This window comes from Canis lupus, chromosome 3, assembly GCF_048164855.1.
Source record: "Canis lupus baileyi chromosome 3, mCanLup2.hap1, whole genome shotgun sequence".
Classification (NCBI taxonomy): Eukaryota; Metazoa; Chordata; class Mammalia; order Carnivora; family Canidae; genus Canis; species Canis lupus.
This window is the reverse complement of record NC_132840.1, coordinates 45,897,535-45,920,299: the sequence shown is the minus strand read 5'-3', so window position 1 is coordinate 45,920,299 and position 22,765 is coordinate 45,897,535. Positions and strand designations below refer to the sequence as shown.

The 22,765-nt window shown below is 40.6% G+C and overlaps 1 long non-coding RNA gene across 1 annotated transcript in view; it reads right to left on the bottom strand.

Annotated features, from left to right (window-relative positions):
* The window catches only part of LOC140630478 (uncharacterized), a 42,985-nt gene extending 20,431 nt beyond the window's left edge, over nucleotides 1–22,554 (bottom strand). The window contains exons 1-2 of the long non-coding RNA XR_012028242.1: nucleotides 22,455–22,554; nucleotides 19,800–19,876 (exon numbers count right to left, since the gene is read on the bottom strand). This is a non-coding gene — a long non-coding RNA (uncharacterized lncRNA). The remainder of the gene's footprint in view (nucleotides 1–19,799; nucleotides 19,877–22,454) is intronic.
* Between the last annotated feature and the right edge of the window lie 211 nt (nucleotides 22,555–22,765).

Below are 22,765 nucleotides of genomic sequence, written 5' to 3'. Positions count from 1 at the left end.
CAGTCAAAAGAATTGTGACTTGGGGGCAAATTATTAATGTCTCAACTTTTGGTGTAGATCCAAATCCTCTGGGGAAATTTATTGAAAATCCAGAGACCTTACCCTGTAAATGTTTTATATATTTATTCTTAAAGGAAAAACACTATGCCAGGTGCAAGGGAGATATTGTTAAGGCAGCCATTGGTGCTTGCCCCTTGGAGGGAGGAGATAATCAATAAATCATTTGCATTATATACTCATGTGCTATAATAGTGAGAAAAGAGGATGCTTTGGGTTAAATATGTAAAATATAAAACTACTAATAATTTCAAACTACTGTATCTCAGAAATTTAAAGAAAGAATAACTAACATGGGTTTGGAAAGTAATATGTAGAAAGTAACATCTCAGGTGCCTGGATGGCTCAGTTGGTTAAGCATCTGACTCCTGGTTTCAGCTCAGGTCAGGATCTCAGAGTGGTGTGACCGAGCCCTGGCATCAGGCACCACACTCAGTGGGGAGTCTGCTTGAGATTCTCTTTTTCCTTCTCCCTCTCTCTCCACTTCCAAGCATGTCTATGCACTCTCTTTCTCTCAAATAATCTTAAAAAAAAAAAAGAAAGAAAGAAAGAAAGAAAGTAACACCTCCTAGGTGTTTCTCTACTATATAGACTAGAGACAGTGATTTTACCTTGTTGTTATTCAATTTGTTCATCTGTAAATTAAGGATAACAATTGCAATAATAAGTTGATTTTCTAAGACAATTAAATAGTACCTGGGATATGGTAGACATTCTGTAAATCCTAGATATTATATTTATTTTTATATAAGTAGGTTTTGTCAGCTAGAGAACTCTAAGAAGGATGCTCTAGGGGCTAGGCATGGATAAGAAAGCATAGAGAGAACTCAGGGTTGGAGAGTAGGACAGTAAAAATCATAACCAATATTTATTCAGTGTTTACAATGTGTCAGGTACAGTGCTAAGCACTGTAATATATTAATTCATTTAATATTATTTTACACTGAAAAAATTAATAGACACTATAGTCCCTGTAGAACAAAGTCAGTCATTTTTATGCTTCCTATAGCTTCTGGAAAATACATCTGTGTATAGAGATTGCAATGCTTCATCTTTGCAAATAACCATATGGCATGCCAATTTCATTTACACCATAGTAAATGTGATTTCTAGTTTTCCAGAAATCCCTTTGCAGGGTTTAGATGAACAGTGAACACAGCCAGATATCCATTATCTGTCAGTCACATAATCACATCCTGAAAGGTGTAAAATCCATATACTACTGCTGGCTCACACTGCCTCTCTGATCTAGACACATCTCCTCATTAGAAAAAACACAGACAGTGGTGTCCCCATTCATCCAGAATACTATAAAAGGCACTAGATGTGGAAAAAGAACATCAGAGTCCCAAATTAGGCAAGCCCCTTAATCTTTGAGGTCTAATAAAGGAGATCAATTAGAGTAATGTCAAAGTGCTCTGTGAACAATGCAGTGTGATGCTAGGCTAATACAGAGTGCCAGTGTTGAATCAATATGGTAGTGATAAAGTATGTACTCAGCTGGGCAAGAGTTTCTTTATTGCTTTGTTTCCACCAAACACCCTAATTTTGACTATGAGCTTCCTCCCACTAGGCTCATAGGATATTCAGTAGCTCATGTGCCAGTCATCAGTTTTCATAGGTCTCTGCAGAGATTGCTGACTTTTCAGACCTTGTGGCTTCCTCAGGTCTGTGATTCATGTGCCTTTGTCATGTGACAAAGAACCTGGGTTCTTTGTCAGACTGGGTAGGAACCCTGATGCAGAAAGACACGAGATTGCCCTTTCCTTACTTTCCTTACATATCTTGTCAACTGCTGGGTACTGCCAGAAAGTCGGGAATGAGGCCATCACTCCTTCACATCCCTCTTTCCAGCCTCAGTCCTGGCACATATCTCCTCTTCTCTCTTTACTCTTCCAACTCCTCCCCCCATTTCTTCTCCTGAACATTTAGCATCTTCTCTGTGATGGACATGGGCTCTAACCACTGATAGAAATGATTCCTAACCTTAGACTGCTTTTGGTCTTTAAGACAAATCCCAGGCCATGGGATCATAAACATGACAGGGCCTCATTATCCTTCAAATAAGGGGTGAGAGTGCAGAAATAATCATATGAAGGTAACGATACAAAATTAATATACCATTCAGCTGCATATGTAAGTAATCATACATGCCAGAGTGTGGAAAGAAAAATAACTGTCAGAGTTAAAAATATATGAGTTCAAATCTTAGCACTGTTTTACCATTAGCTGTGTGATTGCAAGTAAATTATTTAACCTCTCTGAATATTTCTGCAGAAACCTCTATTTTAGAGTGTGAAGTGAGGATTTATGATGTATACATCATAGACATATTATGATGATTAAATGAGATAAATGGAGAGTTTCTAGTGTGTTTATTAGTTCCTTTATTCATTTGTTTTCTTTAACGAATGCATTGTATTAACAAAAGTTACTCACTGGCAGATCATAAAACACTTCCTGTGTATTTTCAAGATTGAGGGACGTCTGGGTGGCTCAGCAGTTAAGCCTCTGCCTCTCTGCCTTTGGCTCAGAGCCTGATTCTGGAGTCCCAGGACTGAGTCCCACATCGGGCTCCCTGCGTGGAGCCTGCTTCTCCCTCTGCCTGTGTCTCTGCCTCTCTCTCTTTCTGTGTCTCTCATGAATAAATAAATAAAATCTTAAAAAAAAAAGATTGAATTATCATTAGGACTAAAGTGGATTTTAGCAGCTACAAAAGAAAATGGAATTCCTGGGGACAGCAGCAGCTTTCTCTGGAGGCCACCAAATAAGTAAAGAGAAATCTCTTCTCTGACTCTAGCCTCACTGAACTGTGTCCATGAGCCCAGGCAGAGAGCACAGTATGCTAAAACACCTCCAACCCAGGGAGCATTTGCTGAGGCAATTATATAACTGCATTCCTTAAAATTAATGGAAGTTGCATGTTGGCAGTACTTCTTTACACTGAGTCTGGACATTGCCTCTCTCCTCCAAATGCTCTCCTCATTACCTCTGCCCCTTGGGGAGATGCTGGACTCACAATAGACATTGATGCAAATGCCTTTCTCACGTCAGGGTCCCAAGAGACAGAGATACCCTAATAGATGGGAAAACCAACCACTATCGTCTCAAGCTGGTCTTGTGAATCCTAGGGAGATAGAGAGGGAATTAATAAATTTTTAAATTCAATTATAGAAAGCAAATAAATGGATATGTAAGCAGGGATGTTGACCTCATGTGATAGTACTTGTTGCTCTGGCAAAATGATTGGATTTATGAACTGGGTGACTCCTGGAATTAAACCCAGGGTAATTGAGAACTGAGAGAGTAGTTCTTCTCTGCTGTACATCATTTTTTCAGGGCTTGGGAAGGCTGAATGAAAGAGGCTATAAGAGATAGGGAAGGATCTGCATCAACATGATTTGAGAGTCTCAGCACATTTTTTTCCCATTGCCTTTGATGTGTCCTTTCTCCTGGGCTCTGGCCCATCCATTTTTCCTTCCCATAAGATAAAGACATCCCAGATTTAGTGCTGCTAAGGCCACCAAAGAGTGATGCCGGCACCTGATACTGTCACAGGTTTAGAGTTCTCAAGCTAGAACTGGAGCAGGCTGGCATCTCTCTGAGATAGTAACAACAGAAGCAAAACAAATGTGCATAGACTGGAGTATTTGAAGGAGACAAGGTCAGAAGGGTACTAAAGAGAGAGAGTACGGTCATGCCAAAAAGCCATCCAGCAGGAAACATATTGAGCACTACACTGGGGCAATCCAGAGGATGAAATGGGCTAAAGAAAAAAATGTGAGGTAAAATCTTCGCACCTGGGCAGAGTAAGAGCTCTTCAGAAGGATGGACCTGAAGCCCTTAATCAGCAAAAGTACAAAGTGTTTATTCTTGGCCTCCTGGAGTCTGGGGAGGTTGGCTATAACCTCTCAGTACACTCATTTTAAGAAAACTCAAGGAGAGGTTTGTTAAAAGCTATTCTTAGATAAAATAGAAATTAGAGCATTTCAAATCTGAGTACTCCAAGTGACTAATCTATCAATGGTGGATAAACTTCTTTTCTATTATTTCTCAGATACTATCAGAGCAGATGGGTTTTATTTTATCATCCAGAAAAGTAAAGGTTTGTGTGAGAGGAGGTACAAGAAGGCAGCATATCTATGTGTGAGTCCATTGTGAGTTCCACCCTGTTGTCTCCTTTAAGTAACTTGGTCAATGGAATGGCTGTTCTTCTCTGTCTTAGGCTTCCTATCAGCCCTGATCCTGAACAGATAGTGTGGTCCTCCTGCTTTCTCCTACCACTCTATTACCTGAAAAGGAGTGCTTCTGAAGAGGGAAGAGATGGAGAGAAAACCCCAGAAACCCTGGTTCTAGCACTAGCCCTACCTCACTGTGATGGTCTTTTTACTGATACCAGTTCTTACACAAAATGTATAATTTTTACATGCCAATCAGTTCTCTGATACCAACTGAGTGTCCCGCAGTTCAATCTTTATCTGACACAGACTAACCAAGGTTAGCACTACATTTACAGGTTTAAGGGCAAAGTCTCATTAGACTGCCTTCATTTCAGATGCCAGCCACAAATGGGATGTTCAGGTCACCTACATTTCTGTCTGACTTGGCTAAGAAATTAGGAGTTCCTACTACCCCTCTCAGGTTTAATCATTTGTTATAATAATTTGGAGAACTCAAGGAAACATTTACTTACATTTCCTAGTATATTATAAAGGATATGACTCAGAAACAGCCAAATGGAAGAAATACACAAGGTAAGGTATGGGGTGGGAGAAGGGGCCATCAAAATTCCACACCCTCTCCAGGCATTCCAACCTCTCACCAGCCCAGGGTTCTCCAAACACTGATGTTTGGGGTTTTTATTAATGTTTTGTTACATAAGCATGATTTATTAGATCATTGGCCATTTAATGATTGACCCAGTCTCCAGCTTCTCTCCCCTCCTGGCAAATAGCCTCCAAACAAAAGCTATCTGCTCCCTCCCTCTTAACTACAAACCCCCATCTCATCGGCACACAAAATACATTATTATCACTTTGGAGATTCCAAGTGTTCAGGAAGTCAGTGACAGGAACTGGGAACAAAAAAATATATATACATATATATGTAAGTCCCCATACATACATACATACCATATGAATTTTACACCTTATTTTATACCGAATAAGGTATAAAATCTTGGATCTTGGGAAAGACAGTATTACAGACATTATTTTGGCAAAGAGATCTATGGCATGGAGTGCACTATTATATCTGAGTTCCTCCTTCTAATTCTGACATTGTAGATGCATCAGTCCAGTTCTATACTGAGGTGTTATGCTGTGCCCATACAAACTCAATGGTGAAGGTGCAAAATGGGGAGAATAAAATGTAAATGAATGTTGGGTACAGACAGAGGTGGATAAGATATGTTATTTGTGGAGAGGTAAAGAGAAAAATTTCAGCCTTAGAATCTCATAATCTCATATAAAATGGTAAAATATACTTAAAAGCTGACAGGAAAAGCTCAGAGAAGGTAATAAATAACCAAAGAAGAAGCAGAAAATGGAAGGAAGGAGGCAGGTCTATGGGCTGAGTCCAAAAGCCTGGTCTCCACAGGGGGCCACCAAACCTTGGTGAAAACTGAACACGTTTCCATTTCTAACCTAGAATCAAAGGACAGAAATGTCATATTCTCTCTCTCTCTCTCTCTCTCTCACACACACACACACACACACACACGCACACACATCAAGACTACAACATGCAGTCTAATTTAACTAATATCAGCCAGCAGTCTTGGTAGGGAGCTCGGGTGCATTTTATTCTGTCTAAATGAAGTCTTCCCTCACACACCTTCCCGGAGAGTCTGCAGGACACTGAGGTCTGAGGAAAGCTGTGTTTTAATTTAGCCAAGTAGTAGGAGTACCAGAGAAGCTGATAATGACTGATTTAGATGCAAAATTAGATCTCATTTGTTTAGAAAAGGATGAATATTGAGCACAAAACACCACAAGTTTCTTAAGATCTACCCCCTGATAATGATGTGTTTGTTCTGAGTTACATCCCATGGTGAATTTTTGTATAAAATTAAAAAAAAAAAAAAAAAAACTAAAACAAGGACACCTCCTATGACTCTGGTTAGACATTTATATGAAAACAGGGAAATGACTTAAATCTCCCTTCTCAAAAACAAGCTTTCTCCAATCCTGCTACAAGAGTACAGGTTTATTTTATTTATTTGATTTTTTTAATAATATATTTATTTTTTATTGGTGCTCAATTTGCCAACATACAGAATAACACCCAGTGCTCATCCGTCAAGTGCCCCCCTCAGTGCCCATCACCCATTCACCCCCACCCCCACCCCCCGCCCTCCTCCCCTTCCACCACCCCTCGTTCATTTCCCAGAGTTAGGAGTCTTCATGTTCCGTCTCCCTTTCTGATATTTCCCACACATTTCTTCTCCCTTCCCTTATATTCTCTTTCACTATTATTTATATTCCCCAAATGAATGAGACCATATAAGGTTTGTCCTTCTCCAATTGACTTATTTAACTCAGCATAATACCCTCCAGTTCCATCCACGTTGAAGCAAATGGTGGGTATTTATCAGTTCTAATGGCTGAGGAATATTCCATTGTATACATAAACCACATCTTCTTTATCCATTCATCTTTCGATGGACACCGAGGCTCCTTCCACAGTTTGGCTATTGTGGACATTGCTGCTAGAAACATCGGGGTGCAGGTGTCCCGGCGTTTCATTGCATCCGTATCTTTGGGGTAAATCCCAAACAGTACAATTGCTGGGTCGTAGGGCAGGTCTATTTTTAACTCTTTGAGGAACCTGCACACAGTTTTCCAGAGTGGCTGCACCAGTTCACATTCCCACCAACAGTGCAAGAGGGTTCCCTTTTCTCCACATCCTCTCCAACATTTGTGGTTTCCTGCCTTGTTAATTTTCCCCATTCTCACTGGTGTGAGGTGGTATCTCATTGTGGTTTTGATTTGTATTTCCCTGATGGCAAGTGATGCAGAGCATTTTCTCATGTGCGTGTTGGCCATGTCGATGTCTTCCTCTGGGAGATTTCTGTTCTTGTCTTTTGCCCATTTCATGATTGGATTGTTTGTTTCTTTGGTGTTGAGTTTAATAAGTTCTTTATAGATCTTGGATACTAGCCCTTTATCTGATACGTCATTTGCAAATATCTTCTCCCATTCTGTAGGTTGTCTTTTAGTTTTGTTGACTGTATCCTTTGCTGTGCAAAAGCTTCTTATCTGGATGAAGTCCCAATAATTCATTTTTGCTTTTGTTTCTTTTGCCTTTGTGGATGTATCTTGCAAGAAGTTACTGTGGCTGAGTTCAAAAAGGGTGTTGCCTGTGTTCTCCTCTAGGATTTTCATGGAATCTTGTCTCACATTTAGATCTTTCATCCATTTTGAGTTTATCTTTGTGTCTGGTGTAAGAGAATGGTCTAGTTTCATTCTTCTGCATGTGGATGTCCACTTTTCCCAGCACCATTTATTGAAGAGACTGTCTTCCTTCCAATGGATAGTCTTTCCTCCTTTATCGAATATTAGTTGACCATAAAGTTCAGGGTCCACTTCTGGGTTCTCTATTCTGTTCCATTGATCTATGTGTCTGTTTTTGTGCCAGTACCACACTGTCTTGATGACCACAGCTTTGTAGTACAACCTGAAATCTGGCATTGTGATGCCCCCAGATATGGTTTTCTTTTTTAAAATTGCCCTGGCTATTCGGGGTCTTTTCTGATTCCACACAAATCTTAAAATAATTTGTTCTAACTCTCTGAAGAAAGTCCATGGTATTTTGATAGGGATTGAATTAAACATGTAAATTGCCCTGGGTAACATTGATTTTTCACAATATTAATTCTGCCAATCCATGAGCATGGAATATTTTTCCATCTCTTTGTGTCTTCCTCAATTTCTTTCAGAAGTGTTCTATAATTTTTAGGATATAGATCATTTACCTCTTTGGTTAGGTTTATTCCTAGGTATCTTATGCTTTTGGGTGCAATTGTAAATAGGATTGACTCCAAATTTCTCTTTCTTCAGTCTCATTGTTAGTGTATAGAAATGCCACTGATTTCTGGGCATTGATTTTGTATTCTGCCATGCTGCCAAATTGCTGTATGAGTTCTAGCAATCTTGGGGTAGAGGCTTTTGGGTTTTCTATGTAGAGTATCATGTCATCGGCGAAGAGGGAGAGTTTGACTTCTTCTTTGCCAAATTGAATGCCTTTAATGTCTTTTTGTTGTCTGATTGCTGATGCTAGGTCTTCCAGTACTATGTTGAATAGCAGTGGTGAGGTGGACATCCCTGTCTTGTTCCTGATCTTAGGGGAAAGGCTCCCAGTGCTTCCCCACTGAGAACGATATCTGCTGTGGGCTTTTCGTAGATGGCTTTTAAGATGTTGAGGAATGTTCCCTCTATCCCTACGCTCTGAAGAGTTTTGATCAGGAATGGATGCTGTATTTTGTCAAATGTTTTCTCTGCATCTAATGAGAGGATCATATGGTTCTTGGTTTTTCTCTTGCTGATATGATGAATCATATTGATTGTTTTACGAGTGTTGAACCAGCCTTGTGTCCCGGGGATAAATCCTACTTGGTCATGGTGAGTAATTTTCTTAAGGTACTGTTGGATCCTATTGGCTATTATCTTGTTGAGAATTTTTACATCCATGTTCATCAGGGATATTGGTCTGTAATTCTCCATTTTGGTGGGGTCTTTGTCTGGTTTTGGAATTAAGGTGATGCTGGCCTCATAGAACGAATTTGGAAGTACTCCATCTCTTTCTATCTTTCCAAACAGCTTTAGTAGAATAGGTATGGTTTCTTCTTTAAACGTTTGATAGAATTCCCCTGAGAAGCCATCTGGCCCTGGACTCTTGTGTCTTGGGAGGTTTTTGATGACTGCTTCAATTTCCTCCCTGGTTATTGCCTGTTCACGTTTTCTATTTCTTCCTGTTCCAGTTTTGGTAGTTTGTGGCTTTCCAAGAATGCATCCATTACTTCTAGATTGCCTAATTTATTGGCGTATAGCTGTTCATAATATGTTTTTAAAGTCGTTTGTATTTCCTTGGTGTTGGTGGTGATCTCTCCTTTCTCATTCATGATTTTATTAATTTCAGTCTTCTCTCTCTTCTTTTGAATAAGGTTGGCTAATGGTTTATCTATCTTATTAATTCTTTCAAAGAATCAACTCCTGGTTTTGTTGATCTGTTCCACAGTTCTTCTGGTCTCGATTTCGTTGAGTTCTGCTCGAATCTTTATAAACTCTCTTCTTCTGCTGGGCGTAGGATCTATCTGCTGTTTTTTCTCTAGCTCCTTTATGTGTAAGGTTAGCTTTTGTATTTGAGTTCTTTCCAGTTTTTGAATGGATGCTTGTATGGCAATGTATTTTCCCCTTAGGACTGCTTTTGCTGCATCCCAAAGATTTTGAACGGTTGCATCTTCATTCTCATTAGTTTCCATGAATCTTTTTAATTCTTCCTTAATTTCCTGGTTGACCCTTTCATCTTTTAGCAGGATGGTCCTTAACCTCCACGTGTTTGAAAACTTCCAAACTTCTTGTTGTGATTTAGTTCTAATTTCAAGGCATTATGGTCTGAGAATATGCAGGGGACGATCCCAATCTTTTTGTATTGGTTCAGACCCGATTTGTGACCCAGTATGTGGTCTATTCTGGAGAAAGTTCCATGTGCACTCGAGAAGAATGTGTATTCAGTTGAGTTTGGATGTAAAGTTCTGTAGATATCTGTGAAATCCATCTGGTCCAGTGTATCATTTAAGGCTCTCGTTTCTTTGGAGATGTTGTGCTTAGAAGACCTATTGAGTATAGAAAGAGCTAGATTGAAGTCACCAAGTATAAGTGTATTATTATCTAAGTATGTCTTCACTTTGGTTATTAATTGATTGATATATTTGGCAGCTCCCACATTCGGGGCATATATATTGAGGATTGTTAAGTCCTCTTGTTGGATAGATCCTTTAAGTATGATATTGTGTCCCTCTTCATCTCTCACTACAGTCTTCAGGGTAAATTTTAGTTTATCTGATATAAGGATGGCTACCCCTGCTTTCTTTTGATGGCCATTTGAATGGTAAATGGTTCTCCAACCTTTTATTTTCAGGCTGTAGGTGTCCTTCTGTCTAAAATGAGTCTCTTGTAGACAGTAAATAGATGGGTCCTGCTTTTTTATCCAGTCTGAAACCCTGCGCCTTTTGATGGGGTCATTAAGCCCGTTCACTTTCAGAGTTACTATTGAAAGATATGAGTTTAGTGTCATCATGATATCTATTCAGTCCTTGTTTTTGTGGATTGTCCCACTGGACTTCTTCTTAAAGGGGAATTTTAAGAGTCCCCCTTAAAATTTCTTGCAGAGCTGGTTTGGAGGTCACATATTATTTCCGTTCCTGCCTGTCTTGGAAGCTCTTTATCTCTCCTTCCATTTTGAATGAGAGCCTTGCTGGATAAAGTATTCTTGGTTGCATGTTCTTCTCATTTAGGACCCTGAATATATCCTGCCAGCCCTTTCTGGCCTGCCAGGTCTCTGTGGAGAGGTCTGCTGTTACCCTAATACTCCTCCCCATAAAAGTCAGGGATTTCTTGTCTCTTGCTGCTTTAAGGATCTTCTCTTTATCTTTGGAATTTGCAAGCTTAACTATTAGATGTCGAGGTGTTGAAAGGTTTTTATTGATTTTAGGGGGGGATCTCTCTATTTCCTGGATCTGAATGCCTGTTTCCTTTCCCAGATTAGGAAAGTTTTCAGCTATGATTTGTTCATATACATATTCTGGCCCTCTGGCCCTTTCGGCACCCTTGGGAACCCCAATTAAACGTAGGTTTTCTTCCTCAGACTGTCGTTTATTTCCCTTAATGTATCTTCATGGTCTTTTAATTTTTTGTCCCTTTTTTCCTCAGTTTCCCTCTTTGCCGTCAACTTGTCTTCTATGTCACTCACTCGTTCTTCCACGTCATTAACCCTCGTCGTTAGGACTTCTAGTTTGGATTGCATCTCATTCGATTGATTTTTAATTTCTGCCTGATTATATCTACATTCTGCTGTCATGAAGTCTCTTGAGTTCTTTATGCTTGTTTGTATTGGGAAAAGGAGAAAAAGAGAGGAGAGAAAGAAGGAAAGAAAAGAGAAAAAGAAAAAAGGGGTAAAAAAAGAAAAAGAGGAGAAGAAAAAGAAAAAGAAAAAGAAAGAAAGGGAAAAAAGGGTGGGGGAAGGAAACAGAAATCAAAAAGAAAAAAAAGGAAAAAAAAGAAAACACGGGGGAGTATCTTCTGATTCTGTATACTTTAAGTCCCTTGACTTCCCCTGGAACTTGTCCGTCTAGCTGGTCTTCTGGGGAGGGGCCTGTTGTGCTGATTTTCAGGTGTTAGCACTTGGGGGAGCTGCTCAGCTCCCTGCTGGTGCAGGGCTCAGTGAAAGATATTTAAGCTGTTTATCCTGTGAGGCCACTGTGAGGCTCAATGGGGGTTGTTTATCCTGTGAGGCCCCAGGAGGAACAACCCCAGTGGCGGCGGCCAGCTCTGGAGCCCTGGAGTCAGCTCCTGCAATAACTACAGAGCTCTCCGTCTGCAGGGCCTGGATGCTCCGGGGGGCGGGGCCGGTGATCTGCTCAGCTTGGAGCAGGAGCGTCCTTGCTGTCCTGGGCCCTTCCGGCCTCTGCCTGTCCTGGGTGGAGGCCGGATCCTGGGCTGTGTCCCCGGCACCCAGTACTCCCGGGCCTGCGCTGTTGGATTTGCGCTCCCGGTGGCGCAGCCCCCTCCGCACGGAGCCTCTTCCTCTGCCAGAGCTGCCGCTGAGCTGCTCCCGCCCCGCAGTCCCCTCCACGGAGCCGCCCGAGCCCCTCCGAGCTGCTCCGGGTCCCGCCGCCCGCGCTGCAGCCCTTAGGGAGCTCGGCGCACTCTCCTGGGTGCACAGTTGCTCTGTTACTGTCCCAGGGAGCCTGAGGGCACCCCCGCCCTCCTGGAGTCCTGCTCCAGCTCCCTGCGAGGACTTTCCGCCCGGGAAGGTCGGTGCAGCTCCTGCTTCTCCGGGTCGGGGCTCTCCTGTCCTGGGGACACTCGCCCCGGCCTCAGCCCGGCTCCTCGCGGGGCCCCTCCCCCTTGGAGGCCTTTTGTTTCTTTATTTCTTTTTTCCCATCTTCCTACCTAGATAGAAGCGCGAACTCTTCTCACTGTAGCATTCCAGCTGTTCTCTCTTTAAATCTCAGGCCGAATTCGTAGATTTTCAGGATGATTTGAAGGTTATCTAGGTAATTTGGTGGGGACAGGTGACTTGGGGACCCTACTCTTCCGCCATCTTGCCCCTCCTCCGAGTACAGGTTTTTTTTAATTCAAAAGTCAAAACTACATGGTTTGACAGTTTGCCTCCTGAGTAAACACATACCACAGATTCTGTCTCCACCTACTTCCTGTATAAGCAAATTAGAACAAGACCTGGTAAGCCTTAAGAGTTTATGGTGAGTCCAGCGAAGCCCAGAACAGGTGTCCATATAAGTATATCTCACTTGACACAGTCTAAGTTGGAATGGCTCTCCAGAGACATATTGCCAATTTCCCTTGTCTTTCTTCAGGAGCTAATATTCTTCTGGCTCTGGCAAAGGAGAAATCTCTCATCTTACATTCTGAATCCTTGGAAGCAGGTAGAAAACAGTAAAATCCAAAATTTGTCTAAAAAGTCTCAGCCACTTCCTATTTGTAGAAAATTATCTATGTATTTCTACACTTCCAGGGAATGTTTTTTTTTAAGTTTTTATTTTGGAGAAATTCTTAAATAATCTAGGTGTAGCCCATTTCTTCCTATCCTCACAAGGTTGGTAGATGCTCCTTCTAATATTTGAATTAGTAAATCACTGCAGGAAAGCTAATCTGCTAGGAAGAAGTTGTCTTGCTCCTTCCAAAGCCAAATATAAGTACTTGGACACTGTGCCCTCATTGAGCTCCAGGCTCTGATTTCTCTCCTTCCCACTATACACTGAGGGACACCTGAATCCATCCTGAAATGGATGCATATATACTTCTAAAGGTGACTAGGTAACAGGATGAAACGTCTATTCTCGTAAACAATTGTAAAATTCCTATTGAAATCTTGTTCTCTTCATTTACAATGTAAAATACTTATCTCCTACATAGTGGAGAGGTAAACATAGTATACAAAAGAACATAAATTACAAATTAGTGGGGATTCCTGGGTAGCTCAGTGGTTTGAGCCTGCCTTCAGCCCAGGGCTTGATCCTGGAGACCCAGGATTGAGTCCCATGTCAGGCTCCCTGCATGGAGCCTGCTTCTCCTCTGTCTGTGTCTTTGCCTCTCTCTCTCTCTCTCTCTCGGTCTCTCATGAATAAATACATAAAATCTTTTTAAAAAAATTACAAATTAGCATATTCTAAATCTATTGTTTTGAGTTTAAAATTACTTACATAAAACTGAGGTGGAAGTGGCATAATTGACTGATGGAAGCTGGTGGGATGCTCAGAGCATAGGATGCTTCACCACTTTTCCTCTGTGATGAAACTTCACCTGATAGTGCCTAGGTGGTCTCAGCCCAGCTCATGATGTAAGGAAATATGTATCCTCTCAGATCCTCAAGTGGAGCTGTGAGGCTGATGTTTTCAACTGGTCTCCTCGGGGCCCCTTTTCCAAGACTCAACAACAGTCTCCTTCCCCGAGGAACCCACCAGAGAGGGCACCAAAACAGTTTCCCACCTAGAGGCTGGGAGAAGTACATGAACAAGCAGAACTATTTGCTCTTCCTATGTAAGAGGCTTCATGCATTTCACTATTAATAAAATAGATCTATTTGTTTCTATAAGATTCTCCCTAGACAATAAGATCCTTTTGGTTCTGACAAGAGATCATTTCCCTATTTATAAAGAAACACTTAGGCCTATCAGAAAAGAATCTAGTGGTTTATACCCTCAGCCAAGGAAGGGATATACTTGACTAGACTTGGCCTCAGGCAGTCAACGAGACTGAAGAGTCCACCATGTTCTAGTGGGGACACAAAATAAAAAGACTAGGGCTTTGAGTCATACAGGCCTCAAAGTTCATTCTGACACAAGTGTCTTAGGACACTAGACACAATTTCCAGGACTTGAAAGGTTCAGATTCTGGGACACCAGGGTGGCTCAGCAGTTAAGCATCTGCCTTCAGCTCAGGGCATGATCCCAGGGTCCTGGGATCAAGTCCCATGTAGGGCTCCCCACAGGGAGTCTGCTTCTCCCTCTGCCTATGTCTCTGCCTCTCTCTGTGTGTCTTTCATGAACAAATAAAGAAAATCTTTTAAAATAAATAAAGAAAGCTTCAGATTCCTCACTATAAGACATTTACATTACAGCATATCTATAAGAACTAAATGCATATAATGGTGACCAACACGTGCAAGAAACAAATAGCACTGACTTTACCCAAATACCTTAAAATCATAGAGAAAGTAGAAAACTATTAAACTCATTTTAGGGGATTATCATAAACATAATAATAAAACTTGACAAAGACCAAAAGAAAAAAAAGAGAAAGAAGAGGGAGGAGGAGGAAGAAGAAAAGGGAAACAAGAAGGGAAGAAAGGAGGAGAAGGAAGAAGAGGAGGAAGAGGGGAGGAGATGAAGAGGAGGAGAAAGAGGAAAAAGGGGAAAGAAGAAAGTTATTACTAACATTTCTTAAAACATGCATGAAAAAAAACATGCATGAAAAACTCTTAACAAAATATTAAGAAATCAAATCTAACAATACACCAGAAGTATCATACATTATGGCTAAGTAATGTTTATTCTACTTAGCAAGTGGCAATACAAAGTTGATTTAACAATTAAAAAGTAAATGTTATAATTCATTATATCAACAGAATGTAGGAGAAAAATAATGTGATATCTTCAGAACATAGTGAGAAATGTGACAAAATAAAGGAAATAATATATTTGGAGGAGAGATAATTGACATTAATTTTTCCTTTATTTATTCAAAAGAAATTATATATATATATATATATATATATATAAATACCAAGAGACTTGAGCAGAGTTCATAGCAGCTTTATTCATAAGACACTCTAAAGTAGAAACAACCTAGGTATTCACCAAAAAAAAAAAAAAAAAATAATGGATGAACTCATTGTGGTAAATCTATACAATGGAATAATATTTAGCAGTAAAAATAGAATGAACCAATGAGGCACATAGTATAATGAATGAGATTCAAAAACCATCTGACTGAAAGAATCTTTACATAAAAGTGAATGTATTATATTTCACTTACATGAAATTCTAGAAACAATCACAATTAATAGCGAATTAATCAAAATAGTGATTTCCTCTGAGGTAAGGGTGTGGGAATTGACTGAAAAGGCACACCAAGTACCTTTCTAGGGTGTACTGAGTTGAACTGTGTTCCCCCAAAACACGTTGAAGTCCTAACATAAGGTAACTGTGAATGTAGTCTTTTTTTTTAAGATTTATTTATTTATTAATTAATGAAGACACACACACACACACACAGAGGGACAGAGAGAGAGGCAGAGACACAGGCAGAGGGAGAAGCAGGCTCCATGCAGGGAGCCCGACGTGGGACTCGATCCCAGGACTCCAGGATCAGGCCCTGGGCTGAAGGCAGCACTAAATCGCTGAGCCACCAGGGCTGCCCTGTGAATGTAATCTTATTTGAAAATAGGGTCTTTGTAGATTTAATCAAGTTTTCTTCCATACCGGGGGTGGGGGGGTGGCAAATGCAACGCGTGGTGTCTGGTATCCTTATAAGAAGAGAGAAACTTGGAGACATAGGTGCATGTGCAGGCACACACAAGTCCCACATTGGGCTCCCAGCAGGGAGCCTGCTTCTCCCTCTGCCTATGAGTCTCTGCCTTCTCTCTGTGTCTCTCATGAATAAATAAGTAAAATCTATAAAAAACAAAATTTTATTTATTTATTCATGAGAGACAGAGAGACTCATAGGCAGAGGGAGAAGCAGGCTCCCTCCTGGGAGCCGGATGCGGGACTTGATCCTGGAACCCCGGGACCATGACCTGAGCCAAAGGCAGATGCCCAACCATTGAGCCACGCAGGTGCCCCTGGATAGTCTATATCTTGATAAAGACTTGGATTACAGTGATGCATGCATTTGTTAAAACTTATTTAATTGTACACTAAAGATTTTATATTTTATTGTATGTTCTAAAGATGTAAAAATAAAAAGTAAAACATTGAACGAATATTAATGATATATAAATAGAAGTTTGGGGAAAAAAGCCTACTGATGTCTAAAATTTACCTTGAAATCCATAAAAAATTATTGATTTCTGGATAGAGGTGTAGATAGAGCTATACTAAAGAAAGTAACATAAAATACTTATCGTCAAGTTGATGGGTACATAAGTCCCACGAACACAGTCAATTGCAGGAAGTAATTATTGGGCTGGTGGGACTGGGGAGCTCAAAAGAGCCGACCCCAGGCCAGCAACCTCCCAATAACGCCGCCTTGCTGCCCTACTCGAACTTAGCTTACAAAGACCTATAATCCTTGCCCTAATCGGAATGCTGCCCTGCCCCCATCTTCCCGCCAAAAACTTTTTTTTAATATTATTTATTTATTTATTCATGGGATACACACACACACACACACACACACACACACACACACACACACACAGAGGCAGGGACACAGGCAGAGGGAGAAGCAGGCTCCATGCCGGGAGCCCGATGTGGGACTCGATCCCAGGACTCTAGGACCACGCCCTGGGCCAAAAGCAGGCACTAAACCGCGGAGCCACCCAGGGATCCGCCAGAAAACTCTTTATAGACCCCCCACGGTTTGCCTGGGCACGACTTCCCTGGCCCGCGACTTCCCCGCTATCTCCCTCCCCTGCGGGCCGCGGAACCTCGCCCGAGGGCGCGTCCCATTAAAAGCCTGTTTCGACCAGCTTTTGCCTGGCCTCTCTATTCCATTTCAATACGGATCCGATTAAACCTGACAGTAATAATTTCTTGAGTCTCTTATCCAAAATCACTGATAACGTAGGGGCAACTGAAGAACACTGACTTTACTCAAATACCTTAAAATCATAAAGAGAGACAATTAAAATTATAAATGGTTCTCCTGCTCTTAGTGACTACCGGGTCAGATTGATAGAAAGGACTGTCTCAAAAGAGGAAAGAATATGAGTGAAGCAAAACCCCTGGAACTAATTCAGAAACTGGCAAATTGCAGGCTGCAAAGGGGACACTGTACTAACACACTGGAACTAGCACAGACCTAGATTAGGACAGAGTTGAGAAGAAGGATAGGAACGTTGAGTTTATAGAGGGCTCTGACACAGAAGAACACTGGGTTCTCTCTCTGTCTGAGCCAGAATTCTCATCTTGGCTGGGAGGGCAAACTTTAGTCTCTGATATGAACAAGACTTTCATTATCTTGGAGTTTCAGTTTCCTTAAATGTGAAATATCCTCATTAACTGCATAAATACAAGTGAATTTATTATTTTAAGGACTATAAAAGGTATATAAGTTTAAAGTAATTTTATTGTCAATTGTCCTAAATTTAGCTGCTTGTACAATTTTCCTTTCTAAGGATGGTGGTGGAGAATAATTAGGTGAGGGTAACTGGTGAGCGTTTCTTCAGAAAAACAGACTGGGCTACTTGGTCTTATATTCTGCTCCATCTCAGAGGCTCTGGATTCTCAACACAGCGGCTGTTCCTCTGATTCTTGCCTCCTTGAAAATCAGCCAAGGAAGTGCGTTCTCTCTCTCTTCACTTATCACCTGAGAAAAATGCACTGTGCTGTTTTGTGACAATTGTCAGTAAACTCGTTTGGACAGTTATATTGTTGGCAAAATCAGGAAGATGCCCAACCTAGTCCTCTGATTTCCTCACCAATATCTTGTGACCTGTGGCAGATGAAAGATAGCTACAAATTCTTTGCTACTTCTCCAACTAAGAGATGAAATCTTATTCTTCTTCCCTTGAATCTGAGCGGACTGTTTGACTAGTTAGCCCAATACAATGTGGTAGACATTGCTCTGGGCAAGTTTCCAGCCATAAGCCTTAAAAGAATGGCAACTTCTACTTCCTGTTAGAATGCTTGCTGAACTGCCCTGACACACCTATTAAGAAGCCCAGCATAGGTACATGGGGATACCTGTAGAGAGAGAATGATGCCTGGCAAGTCCTATCTGTTTCAGCTAAAGGAGTTCAGAGCAAGTGTCCCAAAATTGTGCCACTTTGGCATACAGATTATTTTGAGCTGAAGGCAATTAAGTACCAAAAGACTCAGGAAGAGGGTTTTTGTTTTGTTTTTATCTCCCACTTAACCGCCTAAAAGAATTTAGATAGAGGCTAGGTCTAGAAAGAGAGCTATCAATGGAAATAACTACAGATTATGGAGTATATTGTTGGGGAAGAATTCCTCTACCTTTCAAGGTCCTTTTAGCTAGACTAGGAATCAAATTGATGTAAGACAAGTTAATAGGAGAAAATCAAACTTAATCACATACATATGGACAACCATACAGACACAGGAATTCCAGATATAAGCAACATGATGATTGTTTGAACTAAGGAGAACGGCTCTGATGATACAAATGAAAGAAACACCACTAGCAGGAAGCTTAAAGGAGATGCTTGGAAAACAAAGTTTGCCCTATTATGTAGATAACTTTCCTAGGTAAAGTGGAAATTCTATTAATAGCTCTCTTCCTTACAATCAGGCTGTTGATGGGGAGATAAAGTGCTTTAAATGAATCTGATGTAGGAAAGACATTAGGGTTTGAAATCAATGGCCAAGGAAGAATTCTCGACGTGTCTTTGGTGCAAAAATGTGGTTTTATTAAAGCATGGGGAAAGGACCCCTGGGCAGAAAGAGCTGCACTGGAGTCGTGAGGAGTGGCCCACTATATACTTTCAAGTTGGGAGGGGGTTAGGGATATGTAAGTCTTTAAGGAATTTTGGAAGCAAGGTTTCCAGGACCTTGAGGGGGCCAGCTGTTGTTGGGAAAGGTCATTTATTACCATCTAATAAAACCTGAGTCATGAGACCCTTCAGATGCATACTGGTGGGCCATATGCAGGGGTGATGATTGCCAACATTTATCTTGGGGGGTTTAGAGATAAAGGAAATTTCTAAAGGAATGTTTATATGTTAAAGTAGACTCACCGGATGGGTGGTGGTGGCTAGGATTGCCTTTTGCCCTTAGCAAAGTATTAATATTGAGGCAGTTGAGTTCCTGGAGGAATGTCACTCTGCCCATTTCAAGGACTTGTCAATGGGCCATAAGTAGTAAGGAAATTCAATAATTTTTCTTCTGCCTTTGTTTCCCACATCAAATCTACAGGGTTCAGAGTTCTTTAAACTTAAATTAACATTAATGTCAAAGTTGGCCATCTTGGAGCTGCCTGCCCTATGGTATGGTAAGCTGGATGGAGCTTGGCAAGATCTTTTTGTTCAACTTCCTCCCTATACCATTGTCTCTGTATATCAGGACAAACATTTGTTTACCAAACATTTGCTCTTTCCATCTTTCTATAGATTGTCTTTTTTCTCTTTTTTCCCTACCTCCTTCTCCTTAGCACAAGATGACATATGAGCCTCAATTACATGACTCACTTTGAACCTCCCATGTCTATATATGGCTCCCATATACATATGAAATTACTATTTTTTCCTGTCAATCTGTTTCATGTCAGTTTAAGTAATAGATCATCCAACAGTACACAGAAGAGTAAAGTATTTACCTCCCGTAACAGCTCAGCTAGCTGGAAAAACAGATGAGTGGAGAAGCCTTTTTGCACATTCCAATCCCACTTGTTTCCTAATCAAGAAACAAGACAAGCCAGCAGCTAGGATCAGATGGTGCCAGTTAAGTTGCCCCAGGCATTACCAGCTTTTTCAACCATTTTACCTGTTGCCCCAGGCGTCACAGAGGAGAGTCATGCTATCTCTGCTGTGCCATGTTCCAGTTCCTGACACAAAAATATGAGCAGTAAAATGATTGTTGTTTGAGGGAGGCTATTAAGTATTAGATTTGGTTTGCTATACAACATCTAAGTGGAATATGGCCCTTTGTTGCTTTTTTCCATGCAAACACAGAATTTAAGGCATTAAACAACCCAGGGGGATTCCTGGATGGCTCAGTAGTTTAACGCCTGCCTTTGGCCTGGAGTGTGGTCCTGGGGTCCCTGGATTGGGTCCCGTGTCCGTGTCCGGCTCCCTGCGTGGAGCCTGCTTCTCCCTCTGCCTGTGTCTCTGCCTCTCTGTCTCTCTGTCTCTCATGAATAAATAAATTAAATCTTTAAAAAAAAAGGGGGGGGGATCCTAGATCAGGTGTTCTATCTACTTCAGTAAACATCTTATCTGTTATCTTCAACAGAGAGCAAAGCCATTCTGGTTTATTATGAAACCTCCATTGTCCAGAATATGATTTGGCACTTCACACTATACCTTATTTTGTTGTCACAACTCCTCAGTGCCCAGGAGCAAGTCTATCAAATACAGATTTGGTCTCAGAATTTCAGAAGTCAAAGACCTTAGTATTTCCCCCTTTGCAATGTGGGTCTAAAAGCATTAACGTCCAATTTCCTTAGAGTGGAAGTATTTTCCCTACAGATACCTGAACCCATTAATATCAGTATTGTTTAGTAAGCCCATCCACTGAGCATACCATGAGGAAAATAACCCAGGTTTGTCTTGCAAAATGAGAATGACTTCCTGCCTTTTGTTTTTATTTCTCACTGAAACCTTAACACCTTGATGTTAAAACCAGGACCTAACAATCTTTCAGAAAAATTATTCATTGAAAATATCTGTACATTTGTATATTTTGCTTCTTTGTTTTATAATCTCCTACTGTAGCTACCTTTTTTTTTCCTAGTGTTCCTCTGTATCTTTTCTCTTTCCACTGTTCACTCAGATGTAACAAAGTTGGCAATATTTGTCAAAAGCCTGTGGTTGAATGAAAGCCTGACATTAGATATTTATCATTTTGGAATTTCTTTCATTTCTAGACCTTTTCTTCTGATTTTGCTAAAGAGGATATGTTTCAGTCATTGCTGAAATTAATTTGTTATTTTTTAATATATCGCCTTCTGGGTTAAAAACTAAACAATGCAAAGCATTTATTATTTTATCTATCCTCTGTTTATTCTAGTGTGAAATTGTTTTCCAGGAGGCGATTTATTCTGTGGCAAGGCTTTTCCCTCTTGGTAGGTAATTGTAGTATTTGGAAAGAAGATGCTAACTGGACTTGCCTGTTATAGTGTGTCAAAAATTGTTTCTGACACAACATTGAGCTCATTGTCCTTAATTCATTTCCCATGGCTGCTTTTCTATGGGATGAGTAATTAACTTACATCTCTGAAATTAACCGTTGTGGCTTTAAAGACATAGACCAGACAGAGGCAGGTTAGAGGTCCAATATGCCTGAAGTCACCACCTCTGTCTACAGATACTTCTCTCTTTTAACAATCCTCTGCAGACAAAAAAGACTGATTGTCTTGAAGAACAAAGCAAAGTCTGGTGGTAGGTCCTTTCTAATTCAACAATGTAAATTGAGAGTATCAACCAATGGGATGTCTTAGTTCATTTGTGGAAAATTAGGGGCACAGTTAAATAGCCTAAGAAGTATTGTCCATATGTGCACCAGCTATGTAGGTATTCATAGAATGAAGGAAAATGATAATTACCGCTACAAAGATAAACTCTATAGGGCATAGACCATTCCCATTATTAGGGTGATATTGTTAATAAATTCATTCACAGGAATTGTATATACCCATTCAAGTCATGGTCAGTCAGAGTAAAGGGCATATGGGAAAAGAATATTAAAGCTTGAAATAAAGAATTATTTTAAATGCCTTTCAAATTTGGGTGCTGCCGGAGAGATCTCTTGATGAGTGAGGCCAAATCTGATACAGATAATCATGGGACTGTGGGGGTGCAAATGTACTAAGATTATGTAGATAATTGTTTTTAATTAGATATGTAGAGTTATAATCAGAGAACTGTAAAAACAAAGCACTAGATGTTCTGACCATAAAAGCTGAACTTAATAAGAGACTTCTAAGGGGGGTTAATTGTAGTTTATGATGATATTAGAAATAGAAGAGAAATTGGTCAAAAGGAGGATCAGAATGTCTCTAGGATCATAGATAAATTAGAATCTTTGATGATTCAAAAACATGAATATGAAGGGTTATCCCCTTAGCCTGGGAGATATGGATGACAGCATTGTCTTTCCAGGCCAATTCCAGAGTAAAGAAATAAGGGGAAGAAGAAAGAGGAGGAGGAGGAGGAGGAGAGGAGAAGGAGGATGAAGAGAGAAGGAAGGAGTGGGGGAGAAGAAGGGAAAAGGGATTTATGTTTAGTTGAAATATTAAATCTTAATACATTACCTAGTGCACAAGCAGTTACCTAATGTCAGCTGCTTCTCTTCCTCATCTATTTGATTAGAAAGTTTCCAGTGTCTGCACAGAATCAGCTGCCAGATGGAGCCTTCTTTTGCTGTGCAAGTGTACCCAAGGTTCAATGCCTTCTAGTTTTGCATCAGTGTCATGGTCAGGAGCACTTGGTAAAATCCATTCCAATGGAGCTTAAGGGCTGTTTTCTTTTTTTTTTTTTTTTTAAGATTTTATTTTTTTTTTTTTTTATGATAGTCACACACACAGAGAGAGAGAGAGAGGCAGAGACATAGGCAGAGGGAGAA